This window comes from Sebastes fasciatus, chromosome 21, assembly GCF_043250625.1.
Source record: "Sebastes fasciatus isolate fSebFas1 chromosome 21, fSebFas1.pri, whole genome shotgun sequence".
Classification (NCBI taxonomy): domain Eukaryota; kingdom Metazoa; phylum Chordata; class Actinopteri; order Perciformes; family Sebastidae; genus Sebastes; species Sebastes fasciatus.
The window spans coordinates 7,578,039-7,594,964 of NC_133815.1; the positions used below are offsets into that span (position 1 = coordinate 7,578,039).

The 16,926-nt window shown below is 41.6% G+C and overlaps 1 protein-coding gene across 3 annotated transcripts in view; it reads left to right on the top strand.

Annotated features, from left to right (window-relative positions):
• The window catches only part of fam49bb (family with sequence similarity 49 member Bb), a 37,471-nt gene that overhangs the window by 2,918 nt on the left and 17,627 nt on the right, over window positions 1-16,926 (top strand). For 2 of the 3 annotated variants that reach the window (XM_074621439.1, XM_074621441.1), the window contains exon 2: window positions 8,214-8,305. The gene's annotated coding sequence lies outside the window, so the exon portion shown is untranslated. Of the gene's footprint in view, window positions 1-4,634; window positions 4,739-8,213; window positions 8,306-16,926 lie in introns of all 3 variants that reach the window. The other variant, XM_074621440.1, reaches the window with a different exon arrangement.

The window sequence follows — 16,926 nt, forward strand, 5'->3', positions numbered from 1 at the left end:
TGTAGGCCAACCAAGAATTTAGCATCGCCCTGGTTCCCTCGACAAAAAGCCAATAGGATTTTTCCATTGGGTTTTGGATTATTGCAGAAAATAAGCTCTGTGGCAAAAACACGTTTATGATATTTACAGGTTTTGTTCAGCAAGATAATCTCCACAAATGAACACCACTTTGATGATTTTTAAAGCGTAAATGCAATCGCCAAAAGTAAAAAGCTAACGTCACGCTATAGACGAACTATAATGAGGCTGTAAAGGCGGACGAGTCGGCGTGATGGCGTTTAGTAGTCTCATTCAGCCACTTGTTAGCAACCGCCTTTTTTAAGACGCGTAAAGACTTAAAAATTTACGAGTGTGGTATTTACTGACGTATTTTATGTTGTTAAAATCTCTTCAGCTTGTGTTAACCACAGACCTTATTTCAGACATCTAACTAAAAACCCATTGACCTCCAGACGAGGGAACCGGAAGTGCTAAAATGCAAACTCATTCTTGTAGTACTCTGCTAATGAACTCTGTTAACCCCTGAGGAAGCCCCTGCAGTGGATTTTCCACATCCAGCAAATGTATTTCCTAGTTGGGACAACTGTAGATACTGTAGCTGGGGTGATAACACGAGGGTGGAGTCAGTGTAATGGTAGTTAATTTAAATTATTAATCAGTTTTCCAGGAGTCCTCCTAATGAGTGACCTTTTAAGAGCAGAGCTGCTCAGACGTTTTCATGCCACAGACTTGCAAACAGATTTAGATTTTAGAAGAAATATTGTTTATTTGTCTGTAAACTGTCGATACATTTGGACATTATCTCATTAGGAATAAAAAGTTGACTTCACAGGAATGTCACAAAGTCGCCAGCGGGTCCAGAGACCCCTCTTTGCAGCCCACTCCCTTGAACCCAGCCCGTGTCACTGAGCTGCTGGCTTCAGGTTGGGTTACTGCAGTTATTCCCGGTATGAGGTTCTCTGTCGTCTCCTGCTGACAGTCAGACTATTTATTGCATTTCCGGCGGCGAGTGGATCCACTCGTAAACATCTTGTCTAGTTGAGTCATCGTTGTAACAGCTAATGTACCATTGTGTGGTTTGTCTGTATTGTTGGGACATTTCAGGCATCAAACATGAGTTTGTTTACTATTCAGAAAGACTTTAATACTCTTCATACTATCAGCTGCACGACACCTTCTGTCTTTAAACGGAAAATGATTCACCAGAGTGAGAATGAATGTTTGAACCTCCTCTTTTTATTTAGTGCTCATGTTGATTGTAACATGAGCTCTTGTGCAATGTAAAGCAATCCACAGCAGCTTCAGAAAACAACCACAGAGTTAAACCAACACCTCTCCGACACACCAAAACTATAATTTTAGATTTAGAAATCCGTTTGCATCATATTGTTAGTGTTTACGTTATTATGTCCACTCCCTACAAACCACAGACGGCGTGCTACAGTAGGTCAGGTGCTGCTTCAGGTCTTAGCTTCATGAAGAATAGAGCTGTATTGATCCCTTTCTGGGGCATAATGCTGTTTGTTCAGTTATTTGGATTAACTTCCTCTAAGTGGCCCGTTCAAGCTTTCTGCTCTAACACCGTTTTCATGACTCGGCTTAACGCTGGAGGACTTTGTGACTTCAGCATCGTTTAATTTAGGGCTGAGTATCGTTTTATAACTTATGATACCAATACCAGAACCCTTAAAGTGCTACTTGAGTACTTGATTTGATGCTTTTGAACGTTTTGGTGACATCTCAGCACACTGAACTGCGTGAAATACGCCGCGCTTGACTCACTACACCACAGACTGTATTAGGGCTGTAACGAGACGTTTTTACAACGATACGATACGTATCATCACTTTCCATGGTTCTGATACGATTCAAGGACAATATTTGTCTCATCTAGAGTGATATACGATATGATACGATTTAATGACTTGAAATCGATACAGTTACTTTTTTGGCCAAAAATTCAATCAGTGTGACTGTGAAATAAATAGCTGGATACTGGACAGTGCAGGTCACGATTCCTCAAAGTCTTTTTTTGTAAGGGAATCAGGGATAAATGAATTATGGATATAAACAAGTAAACACAACGAGTAATGGCAAATAGTGCTAGAGTTACCTGGGCGTTCGGTGATCCCAGGTGCATGGAAAGATTGCTTGTGTGGGCGTAGCATTTTATCTGGCCTTTGCATATTCTACAAACAGCAAACAGACTTCTCCTTTTTTTTGCAAAAGCCAAAATGTTTCCACCCGCTGGACCTCAAACACCGCTTGAAAATCTGTCGCTTATCTGAGCCATGCTTCGTTTGTTGTCGTCACTCTGAGATGGCACTGCTGGAGCATGTCATACACAGGGAGAGTGACCCGTAGTAACGTTTAAAAGTTCTTTACTATTAAAAGAGCTAAAAAATACATCCATATAACGTTTGTCGTCCCTAAATACAAGGTGCTTGGTATCGATACAATAGATTATTTACCTTGCAAATCGATTTTCGATTGATAGACGTCCCCCGTGAAGGACAACTTGCCAAGTACCTATCGATGTTTGACTAGAGAAGTTTTGATACTACTTCTTGGTACTGGGTTATTTTCGAGTGAGTACCAACACCTAGGACTAGTTTAATTTCTAAAACGCTTCCTATTGTTGTTTAAAAGAATGTGATTTTAAAGGCACTTAACTTACAATTACAGTACTTTGTTTAGTAATGTGTGGAAATTGTACCATTTTGACAATTAATACTAATAGTTTGCCATGGACTTCTCTGTGCTGTAAGAGTAATCTCATTTGAGAACACACGATCCCTCTTCCATTGCTGTTGCATGTCTGCTCTTGTCCATAAGCACATCAGAGTTGATTTGATGACATTACATGAGTCATTCTGTAGGAAATGCTGACTGTGCCCCCCCAAGTAGGCCTGCGTGTTTCTGCACATGGCTGAGTTATTATAGAGAGCAGATATCTCAAACAATATCTAGTCACCGTCTACTTTAAGAGTTGTACCTGGTTTTAATGAATGCATGTTTATTATGAAGAGTCCCTGCTGTTCAAGCCACAAACAGATGTATTTAATAGGTTTGTTGATTAACACATGGTGACAGTTTTGCTGTTAAATAAGCAGAGAAAGATGGTCTGAAGCAGCAGCGGTCCTAGCTGTGGTGGTTTGCAGCCTTCGGCGGTGGCGAGTGATGTACTTTTGATGTGCGTCTCTGATGTGCATGAGTCAGTCTGTGTGCCAGTTTCTGATCTGCAGCGCTGGCTGTGCCGGTAGACTCGAGCATTCCTCTCAACTTTCTCACTTCCGTGCTGTGATGTTGGCTTATCTGAAGCCCTGAGCATGCACATAATGAGAAGAGAGAGTATCCATCCTAAAGGCCTCCAACAACAGGATGCTTTCGTTTGTATGCAGCAGCAGCATCTTCCGAGTAAATGTGGTACAAAAGCAAAGTGGACTTTGCATAGAAAATCTCAACATAACGCTATGAATAACCCACTCAAAAGGAAAAAAAGCTGTCACTGTGTGTGCCCCTACCCCCACACCTTTCAACACATGCACACAAAAACCCTCCAGGCTCAAATCCAAATAGAGAAAATCTACACAACAGACAGTAGAGATCAGGATCTACTGGAGCTCCTCTGACAGCAATTATTTGATTGTCCTGCTGTACGATCATATCAAATCATTAAAAACACGGTGAGGATTTTATTATAGTATGTTAAACCAGGCATGATGAGATCCTCATGTGGCCGCCTACATGTCAGTGGACACACAGAGCAGAGGGGTGATGCCACAGATGGCAGATCAGCATGCTAGAAATTCAGCTTTTGCATGAAACTGTTGCCGTTCTGCCCCCGCACCAAACCTCCATCCTCACATGGTGTCACATAAACCTGTCCTACTTTTATGTATGAAAATATGTCATAGACATACTTTATGTAGTTGCATATATTACATTAATAGTGATAGATTTTGTTCTGTTTTATTTGCAGGACTAAAGCTTCCATTATAATAAATACATGAATTAATAAATAAACAAATGACTCGATAAATAAAATAATAAATAAAGAAATAAATGTAGAAATAATCACATTTCAGTTATCAAATACATGTGCATGTTGATTTGGAAATAAATAAGTATGCACAAAAATGATTAAAATGTTTTTCTTTATTTGAATAAATACAGAAATTAATAAATAAAAGAAATAAATGGAAAAGAATACATTGGAAAATAATTGAAAATGAAAATAAATGAATGCAAAATGTAATTTGTCAAATAAATAAATAAATGCATTATATCTGTTTATTTTTATTTTTCTGTGCATATTTATTTATTTTCAAATCAACCTGCACTTTTATCTGATAATTGAGGCTTGTATTTCTACATTTCTTTATTTCTTTATTTCTTTATTATAATGGCAGTTTTAGTCCTCCATAGTTTTATAGTCAAAGCTGTAGAAACCTGGACCAAAGGAGACCCACTAATACCCACAAATATATACACTTGGGTGTTTATTTTAAATGTACATCCAAATAAAGATTGTTTTATTAAAGGTATTTGCATTGTAGTTGCCTGGCATGGTGTGTAAACCATTTTTGAATCCAGCTGAGATGCTTGAGTTGTCATTTGTTCTGACATTTCAGTTGGAGGATCTCCCGTCCGTCCATATAACTGATCTGTGGAGGTTTTTCTTAATGAAGTGGTTTTCTTCAGAGGCTCGGCCGTGCTCTGTGGGCTTCAGTAAATCGTAAGTAAGTCGATAGACATCCCTCCTCGTCCCTTCGCTCTCGCTCACCAGTAGGGACGGGGAATACAAGTTGTCATGGCAACTTGAGTTTTAATGGACGTTTTATTCAGTGGTGTTGAAACACAGCACGGACTGATTTATATCCCGGTGTCACTACTTGCTTCAGTTTGGAGATAACAGAATAAATAAACTGGTGACGGAGCGTATATATTATGTATGTGTGTGACAAATGGACATGCACGACCACATGCAGTATAGATCCTATTGATTAGCTCAGTGGCCTACTCTACAAGCAGACTCAGCACACGTCTGCAGCACACACTCAGTCTACAGCAGGGCCACACATGTTGGCCCTCAGTTATTGACCTCTTCATGTGGTGGACTTAATTAAACCCAAACAACTATACGTACTTGGTATGTTGACTTATTGCTGCTACTAACTGAAGATGTAAGAGCACAGATTGCCACTCTGAACTGTTGAGATGTTGCAGCCTCATAAAAACAGTTCTTGTACACAAAACTTTCAAATGCACTTCTGGTATGTAGCTGCTGTACACGACTCTGGAAATGACCAATCAAAACAAGGAAATAAGTCTTTGGAAACAGCAGGAAGTGAGCTTTTAGTTCAGAGAAAACCCACACTGAGCAGCGTTTGTTTTATTGCCTCTGATCCGGTGGGAATGAAGCAATATCAGACGAGTTGTGTTGGTAAACAGGAGCATGCTGTGTGGAGTTTATGAAAGTTTTGTTATGTGATTTTAAGGGTATTGAAATTCAGATTTCTCTGCTGCCACTACTCATCTCCTCCCATGACTTGGTCCTTATTTAAATTACTTCAAGTTTTTGTTACGTTAAATAACTCATCATGTGACGGATGGATGCCTCCGAGGTAATTGAAACACAAAACGCTGAACCCCCCACGGTGACACTGGATAACTGGGCTGTAGTTGTTCCCCTGGATGTAATTGTTGCTTGAAGGGACACACACACTTCAGTATGATCTCATCATGTCATGTTGGGTCTTTTCCCACAGCAGCACTGAGGTGAATGACTAGTATTCCTATAAACAGAAAAACCCACAACAGCACAGTAGTGATGTTTGTCATTCGCCACAGTCCTGTTAATAATTTAAGGGGAGACACTCCAGGCAAAAACATCGTCTTTCATGCACTGGTCAGTTTGGAGATTTGGGGCTATTTTGCTTCCAAGACATGTCTTCTGTCAGACTAGTGGAAAGAAAAAATCCAAAATACACATTTAGGTGTTTATTTTACTACACTTGCGTCTGTAGATTTCTCCTAAATTCACCACAAGTTAGCCTTACATAATGCTCCATTTGCATATTTAAACATAATTTCAGAAATCTTGTAATACAAAAAAGAATTGTCTTAATGTAAGTAATCAACTGGGTAAGTTTCATGGTGTTTTTTTTACCCTATTCACCTAGGGTGTCTTCCCTTAATGAAACATTTAATGAAAGATTCTGGAAAGGACTAATAGTCAGCGTTTTCCTCACTGTTATAAAGATGGAGAGCTAAAAATCAGCCCTGTTAGCATTTAGCTCACAGTGCAGCCTCACAGAGCTGCTATCATGGCTGTAAAGTCCTGTTTGAATATGCAAAAGCACTTTGTTAGGTATTCTTTAAAAAAACAAAACATATTTATTGATTGTTATACATTTAACATATTATACATACATCACTAAACCTTCCTTCAAATTGAACATATGGCAATGTATATAATAATAATAATAATAATAATAATAATAATAATAATAATAATAATAATAAAAGAAATAAAAATAGCTGAACATATAGTTGGAAAACACTTGTTAGTTAGTCTTAATTGTTCTTTCTCAATGTTGTGAACTTATCTAGTATGGTAAGACCAAATTTGTGATTATAATTTTTTTTTTTTAAATGTTTCTTTTGTTAAAAACAAAGTAAACGAAGTAAGGATTAAAAAAAAAAAATGCAGTTTTGGAATTGTTGCCAAACTGATTGTTGACAAATGATATCCAATAAATGTTGTGAAAGCCCCGGAGCATTTGGTAATGTCTGAAATTTGTACCTTTCAGCTTGAAGTATGTGAAATTACAGGAAAAAGACACGTTACTTGTTGTTTTAATGCTCGTGATTCCATCGTTGTAATAATCTTGCCTGTGTTTGTTGAGGTCATTTCATGGAGAAACATATTACCATTAGTCCACCGTTTCCTGAAACACTAATGTACGGTAACCCCCCTATAACCTCATGTGCTTATTCAATCATGATTTGGCCCCCAGCTGTAGGCATGATGATGCATAGCTGACTCCCATGATGCTCTGCCACAGATGTCACCCAGAATGTCCCCAGTGACATGTCAGCTGTAATGCATTAGGAGCAAGTCGTGGTCAGTTTGCATGAAGGAGATCCTCTGTCAGAACGAGGTAGAAGAAGAGAGATTTTTTTAGATTCAGAAGAATGTTTCTTTATACTTCTTGCTTTTACTTTTCTAGTTTGCCCTTTTCACAGCGTCTTGTTCGATCGTGTTTGCTTCCCCTCCAACCGTCTCTCCCACACAGCTCACAGCGCTCTTGTGGGTTTAAGGTTTCAGGGTTTGAAGTCTGATCACATTCATGCATGACCAGCGCCGCCACTATTGCCATGCATTTGTATGCAGGCTGGCGAATAGAGCAGTGCCTTGGTGCTAATGGTCTCACAGTCTACTGAGCTTGTGAACAACTTGTGAAACGAGCTTGTGGTTTACAGAGACTGTGTTGAATCTTAAAACTGAGGAGACTCATACTTCGGCCAGAAACTAGATGTGTGTTTTTTAGATCAAATGTTTTTGATAACATTTCATTGCCTTTTCAAAATCGTAATCCTTTGCTGGATGAAAAGGCATAAACGTGATCTGGATTGAGTCAGTCGTGTTGTGGAGCTCTTACAGGAGGTAGCAGAGCCTTGTAGAAACCTGAAGTGAATCAGAGGAAGTGTTACACAATAGGAAGTGGTGTGTTTTTTTTATGTGCGTCTATTTGTTCCATGTTTTATAAAAGCTCTGCAATTGGCTCGTGTTTCACCAGGAAGGTAGGACATAAGAACAAGTCTGTCACTGCATACGTAACATGATACCTACAGTTCCCCTTTTTGTGTGATTTTTAGTGTTATAATCCCCTATTTTAAAAGGGAACTTACAGTAAGATGAATGTTTTATTAAGAGGTGTGACCAGTATGTGAGAAGAGTGTGATTTGTTGCACCGATAACGCACAAAAGGAAGCAGTGTTTCAGGTAGACAAATGAGAGGAAACGAAAGTTGTCTGTGATTTTGTTTTTTATGAATTAAGTGTTTTATCTGCAATGATGCCGCAGTTTGTCTTTAGCAGTCAGTGTTTACAACACACCCTGATATCTCCTTTTGTCAGGCCCTACATTGTTATACATTTCTTAAGCGTCAGGTTTGATGTTTTGTTCCTGTTGTCTGGTGTTTCAGAGGCTGACCTCTGGTGGAGGACTGTGACCCGGGGCCACCTGCCAGGCCGGGCCTCGCTGCTCCTGACTGACCGTCTCACAGCTCCACTGCTGGTAAGTTCCTCATACCAAGTCACACTTTCACAAGCTTGTTTTCAAAGGACTGGTTTAGGGCTGCAACTAATTATTATTTTTAGGGCTGTCAAAGTTCAACGCAGATTCGTTTTAATGCCACTAATTTCTATACTGCAACTTGCGATTTTTAGGTTGTAGCGGGCTCAGTTTTAAAGCTAGAGTGACAATACTGGTATCATATGAAACTAGATAACCTAATGAATCCATTGGTCGACCTCAAGATATGTGAATGAAAATGGGTTCTGTGGGTACCCACGAGTCTCCCCTTTACAGACATGCCCACTTTATGATAATCACATGCAGTTTGGGGCAAGTCATAGTCAAGTCAGCACACTGACACACTGACAGCTGTTGTTGCCTGTTGAGCTGCAGTTTTTTATGTTAAATGCAGTACCTGTGAGGGTTTCTGGACAATATTTGTCATTGTTTTGAGTTGTTAATTGATTTCTAATAATAAATATATAAATACATTTGCATAAAGCAGCATATTTTCCCACTTCTATGTTGATAAGAGTATTAAATACTCGACAAATCTCCCTTTAAGGTACATTTTGAACAGATAAAAAAGTGTGTGATTAATTTACTATTAAGTCTCGAAAATGTCAGAAAATTGTGAAAAATTTCAAAATCTTAAGATATTTAATTTACTGTGACATAGGACAAAAAAAAGCTCACAACTGAGAAGCTACAACTAGCTAATGACTAAATGAACAATTAATCGTATATTAAAATAGTTGCTGATTCATTATCTGCTCATCAGCTAATTGATTGAGTGACTAATTGTTTCAACTCAATTGGTTCAAAAGTGTCTAAAAAATATTCACATCTTTATATGTACCTTTAGTTATTGGTCTCCTCAGTACGATCAGGAGCAGTACAGTAACATAAAATGTACACATGGGCATGTTAGTATTGTTTAAAGACACACTTTAAAAAGAAGTGAACTTGCATTATATTTATCGATGCAGTTATTTTCACACTGTAGACTTTCATTCTCCGCTCCAGATTACCATCTACATATCCGCTGGTATTTGTTTAAACGTCTATTTATATCTTTTCAAGGACATGACTCGTATCTGATCCTAATTTGAATTGACGGTAATCTTTGAAAAGCAGGTTGTTGAGAATAACGAGGCAAAATCCTCTACATCGGGCTTGTTTGTGTGCCTGCATTTCTCCCATTGTTTCAGACATATTTGGGTCATAGTGCGTACTGAAGGACTGAATGAATGGAGGCATTTCTCTAAATGGCAGTTGAGTCCGTTACCTTGCTTTCTTTCCACTGGTGGCGTTTTCCATGCAAATGTGGGCCCAGTATAGGTACGAGGGAAAATACTACAACTGTTGGTGGAAATATTCAAATACAAGGGACTTGTTGGATGAGTCTAATTTCGCACCCCACCTACATTTGGTTCAGAGCTCAGAAGGTGCAGCTCCTACAGTTTTTAGACTGACTTAGAAAAATAGACACAGGTCACATTTTTGAAGGTGCTAAATGCGAGATTGGGAGCATTTCTGTTGCCTCCGCACGGCTCTCAAAATGCTGATGGCTGAGCCAGCGGCTCGCAGCTAATGTTGCTAACGGTGAATACAACGGCGACAGTGCTGACAGAGCTAACAGTGTTACCTTAAGGGGGAACCGGAGGGTGGGTGTTACTAGGGCTGCACAATTAATCAAAAAATTTATCAAAATCGCAATATGGCCTACAGAAATTTTCAAATCGCAGGAGGCGTAATATTTGTTAAAGGCTAAATGTGTGTCAAAATATCATTTTACATTAAATATGGTCTACACATCATATTCTACAGACTTAAGAAAACATCTTTGTTTGGTACAGATCCTTCCAAAAATCACACCATAATCATTTTAATGTGTTTTTCGTTGAAAATTCGAATAATTATTATTATTATTCGAATAAAAAAATGATCATTCCCTCTAATATTGCAAATCATATCGCAATTGCAATATCAGTCAAAATAATCGATATTTTTCAAAATCGTGCAGCCCTAGGTGCTACGCTTCCGCAACAGCGCCGTCGGTCGGAATGGCCGTTATCAGCTGTGATCGCCTTATGAGAGCAGTGCAGAGCAGCAGCCGTGAGCTAGCCAGTAGGGCACGCTGACATGCACAAACATGCACTAAAAGGCATGCCCGGCCGGCCCGGCTATGTAAACAAAGCACGGAGAAGCTCGGATTACAACACACACAAACATTACTCCTCTATATCTTTACATAGTAAATAGTTGTTTGATGCTATTTTAATGCTCTGGATATTGCATAGATAACCTTTAACTATGACACTGTCTGCTTCAGTTTGAATGCAACATTACATTGCTCTCTATGGACATTGTGCCCTAGCTGGCGTTGAGTCAAACCTCACCAGAACTGCCCCTCCTGTGTCTCTTAAACTCCTTCACTCTGATGAAAAAATAATGAAGGAGAACTGGACCAAAAATCATCTTAAAACCTGTAAAAATCCTATCCTCCTCAAGACAGTTTCCCTCTTCTGAAAACCTTTTAAAAGCCTCAAGCTTCAGGTTGTCGTGTGGAGGAAGAAGAAGCACGCTCGCCTAGATAAACTCCTCATGTAATCAAATTACAACTTTATTATCAATTATCTGAGGTTTAAAACATGATCAAAAATTCAACCGTAGGAGTAGCTTTGTTTCACCGATCCAGAGTAGACATGTCATTATGTAAGAACGCCTGTGGTACACCTATTATAGCCTTAATGTGCCGTGCTGTGGGTGTATGTGTAATGCTTGCTCAGGAAATGAAGTGCATTGTGGGCCATAAAAAGGAGTTGAGTAATGTAGGTGCTCCCAGCTTCCTGTCTCCCCTCAAGGCCAGAGTGTTTATGTAACTACAGGGCAGCTAGCAGGGTCACTGCTCACACGACAAACTGCCAGCTCTGACATCAGACTCACGAGTGCATTTTACATGTTTTTGTTTTGATTTAATAGTCGGGTACTTTGTGGCGTTGACGTTTAGTGGTTTGAGTCTAATTTTAGACCAGTATATGTGTAGTTTTTACTGCACGTTTCTATTTTTTCAAGCCGGGTTTTACTCATGTTTCCTGCTCACATTAAAAAGGAACTTCTTCTTCACCTCCCATCACTTCTCCCCTGCTTGCATGTCTGCCCATCCCTGTTGTATTTTCCTCCGTGTCTCCTTGGAGATTGTAACCATGACACACAGCCGTCACTCGATTGGCTAAGCTCCGGCGCTGGAATGCTGTGCCGTTTTGACAGCTAAGCCTCAGGTGGTTCATATATAGGATCACTAAGTCAGTGTATCCACATGAGAACTCTGTCGTGTGTGTGCGTACGTGTACCATAGTAAGATTCAAACCTATTCACTATAGTAATAGACTGAATGGCAGGCTATTTCAAGTCAGCACGCAGTACACAACCCCGTGGCGGTACAGGGGAGCACCAGACGTGTTGCATTATAAATGGAGAATGGAGCTGAGTTAATGCAGCGGGCCGAGTTTTGTGTGAATATATACAGGATGGATTAGCCTCGCTAAGCCAGGGGGAGGTGTGGTACGGTAGCCCGAGGTGAATCTTTTCTTGGCTCTCCTGTTGGTATGATCATAACTGGGTTAACAGTGCCCTCAGCTGGTGGAGCCTAGCACTGTTTAGATGATGGCTTGTGCACAGAAAATATAGCTTTTTGTACAGTTTATAGCTCTAGAATTAGGGATTCCCCAACTCTCAGCCTTTGTTTAAACCTTATCAGCAAGTATGACATTAAATACATCACAAAAAGTCAGCTTCTTTAACTTATTAAGAAGGCTTGCTAAAATAGTGTGGTAATATCAGTTGCTCCACTCATGACTCAGCATATGGAAGACGCTCGACCTCACCCACTGAACAGGTAATTTGAGATGATCTGTCTGAGTGGTTGTAATATGTAGAGTGGCTTGCTATATCAGCTAAAAGCTCCCAGCTTCTCCTCGGTTATCTATTATTTATGCCTCCGGAGGGCTGACGCCGTGTAACTTCCTGCCCAGGTTCCCTTAAGGAGGCCGTCAGGCGTCTGTCGTTCCTCTGCAGACGTTCGTGTTTGACGCAGATTAGTATGAAACATGGCATGAACATTTAGTCTGCAGAAATGTCATTTCAATTGTAGGTGTTTCACCCCTGAAGTTGCTGCATGTGAACACCGGATGGTGCTCTTGCATCAGGCATCAGTGCTGCTTCTAATGTCAAGAAACTGTCTTAAAATTTATTTTATTTTATTTTATTTTCTGCAAAATTCTGCAGCAAGTGATTGTTCTCTACAAAGATATTTCATTGAAACCGCTGTCACTTGCATTTGCACATTTCAGCAGAAGCATTCCTGAAGCTGGCATGTGATAGTAAAAAGGTTTTGGGAGTGGTCTCTCCCTCACCGTTCACTCCTTGTTGTGCATTACTGTTTGCATCCTCCAGATGGCTCTCCTCTCCTATTCAATGAAGATTCTGGTACTCTTCAATCTGACACTCATCATCCCTCCAAAACCCTCCACTGTGCCCCACCCAAAATCCTGTTAGGGTGATACTGTGCAGGGAAAACAATATCTAAGGTGTATTTCTTCAATTCAAATTTTAATTTGGCTCAAGAATCACTTACATAAGGCCTGAATTCTCATCCTTAAATCTTATACTGAGTGTTGAGAGAGTGAGATTTAAGGATGCAGCGAGGTCGGTGAGTCAGTCAGAAGGTCAGTCGAGTAATGATGGTTTTAGGGCTGTTTAAGCAGAAAAAGGGAGATATGTGTTTGAATGAGTTTAGGAGGCAGCTGCCCCAAGGGAGGTGCTGCTAAGACCGACGACAGTGAGTCAATATGCCCCCTTAATGATTTCCCAACACATCCTAGGAAGGAGTCAGAGGACTCTCAAGGGCAGGGCGGGGAAGCAGATGTTCGGCGGATGGAGCAGAAAATCGAAGTAGTACATTTGGGGTAGAGTTCCTACAAACAAACACGGGTTTCACAGCTCTTCAGGACTCTGTCACAACATATTTCCAGCCTTTTTTTTGGATGTGGAAGGCATCTTCACTTGAGATGATCATATAAGGCCCCTGTGGTGTTGGTATAGAAGTCGACTCGCTGTCTTTTTTTTTTTCCAGTTTCAGCATTGATCTGAAATTATTAACATCAGTCCGAGCCGTCAGCATCCGTCTGTGTGTTTTGATGCTACAAAGTGTCGTATTGCCGTGACTGAAGAGCGGCGCTGAGAGCCTCTTCACAGAGCTCCATTTCAATGGAGCCAGCGTTTTAGCTGACTCTTGTGTATGTGCCTGTTGCCATGGTTTCCAACTTTCATCAGGTGCCGTCCAAAGAGACAGGGCTAAGCCGGGGATGAGGCGCTCCCACTTTCATCCGCCTCTGATCTGCTTCTCTGGACAAACTGCCGGTTTCATGTGTTTTCATTTTCCATTTGTGCTGATCGGAGGCAGTGATTTGAGTTGTTTTTGGCGAGGACATATTTATAGCTGCTTCTGTGTGTGTGTGTGTTTGTGTGTGTGGTTGCGGGAGGAAGATGAGACAGCTGATACTGGATGTCACCTCATGTACCGCCGTCAGTTGTGATGTTTTAGTCATGCTGTGCGGTTTGTTTTGATTTGCCAGTATCTGGGTGAGGGGGGCATTAGCAACAATACAGAGGCGTGGCTACGAGGTAATCGAGTTCACCCCCATAAACAAACAAATGGCAGACCCCCCTTCTTCTTTCCTCAATGCCATGTGACCCCTAAGCCATTTTTAGTCAGCTGGGTAGGATTGGCAGGAGATGTTGTGGGGTGAGGAGAAGTGGAGTGGGTGGAAGGTGGGAGAGGGGGACGCATGCCAGCCCCATTTGGGAAGTGCTCCCCCATTTTCTGCCTGTCGAATCGGGCCAGTGTCAGCGAGCTCCGGCGGGTCCAGGTCTGGCCGAGTGGGCTAATGCGATGTGGCGTGTCACCCGGGGAATCTAGGTCAAGTTTAAAGCTGCCTGGCTCTGCCCGCCTCTGCTGCAGTGTGACGCCTCGCAATCCCTCCCCTTCCACAATAACATTCATCACACACGCCCTCACCTACATTACTATTTTATTTAAATATCACATATAGACAAAAAATGTTCCTTTCTAGACCCACTCAGACATAAACACACATACAGCCTCTCCCCATCCCCCCCCCACTCCCTCCCTCCACACCCCAGGCAAGCGCCGTCTCAGCCTCTCCACGGCGGAGACCACGTGACGCTCCGTGCTGTGTCTGCGCCCAGCCTGGGAGGGGAGGGCGTTGTTTTTCTGCCATAGTAAAGCAGCAGGGCACGTGGACCCTCATGCTGCAGCCGTGGAGTAGTGGAATGTCAGCACTATCCCTCCCGTACATTAGCCAGCCATCAGCCCCCGAGCCCTTTTTTGCAGGACACTGCCGCAGTGCTCGGTTTCAGCTGTGCCCTGCTTTCTCGGCCGTGCTTGTTATTAAAGGGGAGTCACCGAGCTGGGAGATGTTTAAAGGCAGTGCCATCCAGAGGTCAGGCTGCTGCATGGGCGTGGCACTGCTTTGGTGTGTTTACCAAAAAAAAACCTCTTTGAACCATCTGCAAATATTTGGGATGTTGATTTTTTTTGTATAAATCCAACATTTAGTTATTTTATTGATATATTTTTTGTGACAAAATGTGACCTTATATTCAGCTGCAATTAAAATGTAATAATTTGTTCGTAGTCATCAGCATATGATTTGATTTTGTAGTATTTTTTCATAAAAATATAATGTGAATTTGCTGAGCTGCACAGAAAAATCAAATCACATTAAAAAACACTAAGTGCTCACTAGTGGAATTAAATATTTCTCCATCGTCTCCAGTTGACTTCCCGACTAATCCGCTGTTTTTGGCGCATTACCTCATCTGTATTAATATATTCATGTGCTTTCAAGTCCTACTACTACTGTACTCGCTCCTCACCCGGAGCTCTTCTCTGATTGGCTGCCGCAATGTTTTCAATGGCACCAAATTTTTTTTGACTCCATGGATACAGCGAGCTGTTGGGTAGATCCGCTCAGCCAATGGGAGAGCTGCGCGGGCTCCTGCTTGTCAGACTCTGCCCCTGGCCTTAGAAGCAGCCCTCCCTCCCTTTCTGCGAGCACGCGATGGCTCAGTGGGGGAGTTCAAAACAACAACAAGGCTGTCGTCGGGCTCTCTGAGGTGCCCCCCGACATGCCAGCACTACCGGGTACTACTACAGCCACTGAAGGAGGGGGGCTTCAATTCCTCAATCTCTCTCTGATACAGTATCTGTGCACTGTCTGCCAGCACTTCATCCTCTCACTTACTACGCTATCACTAAGCAACCAGTTCCTAACACACATTGTTTTGAGTTTATCTTTAAAGGGAGGGTTGTCAACATCAAGATGTCCAAAGTTTTGTAATCTATAAATGATGAATTTGAGTGGAAGAGTTGGACATAAAAAGCTGCAAAATGTACAAATGTAATCAGCTCTTTTTCTGGTACACTTGAAGATTCTCTGACGGACTTTGAAATGCCGCCACACAAATCCCCGTCCTTAAAATGACCTCATTTCAAGCAGCACAAGGGAGCGGCGCTGGGCCCCTGCGAGGCTGCCCACGCTGTAGCGCTGCGAGCCCTGGCAGCTCTGCCAGCCGGTCGGCCCCTTAGTCTGTGAGCGGCTGAGAGGTGGCAGTAGAGGACCAGAGGAGGCCTGGCGATGGTGGGCAGTGCCCACATCATCCAGCAGGGTGGGGTCAGTGACAGCCTCTCATCCCTACTGAGGCTGGATCAGGTGCCGTTCTCCAACAGCCAGTGAGGTGCCAACGCTGGCACAGTCAGACATTCAGGTCACATTAGTGGAGGGTAAGAAGACGAGGCAGGACAAGGCAGGTGGGTCTTTGCAGGTGGTCAGTGGGTCGGCTGAGGGAATAACAGTTGTTAAGGCGGCTTTCGAAGTAAATTAAAGTAAAAAACAAACCTAAAAAAAGCTAGTTGCAAGCTGTTTGTGGGATGAATTGGGAGTGGCTCACCAAATATTTAACTGACAACATTTATTAATAGACCACATAAAAGTCAAAAATAGGGCTGCAGTCAACCATCGATTAATCTGCTGACTGACTTTTCAATTCATAGATTAGACATTTAGTCTTTAAAATGTCCTTTACAATTTCAATCCAAGGTGACATTTTTAAATGTCTTGTTTTGTCTGAACAAAAGTCCGAACCCTGAAGATATCCACTTTACCGTCATAGACTGTGAAAACCAGGAAACATTAACATTTAAGAAGCTGAAACCGGAGAATGTTTTTGGGCCTTGTCGCTTAAAAAAATGATGCAAAAGATGTTTCTGAAAACATTTGAGGTGAGAAATAGTCATTACAGTAACAGAATATTAATTCATATTTGATCGGCGCTTCCTAGTTTGATCGGAGTTTGCGAGTGATTGACAGCTGCTCAGAGACGGCAGGCTCCAGCTCAGCTCTGACTGGTTGTTTTCCTCCGGTCTGTGAAATCTTGCAGATGCCATTAGGAGCACCGGAGGACACCTGAAATAGTTGCAGATTAATCTTTTGTCGTTTAATTCACAGTTTCAGCTCTAGTCAATACGTTTTAGT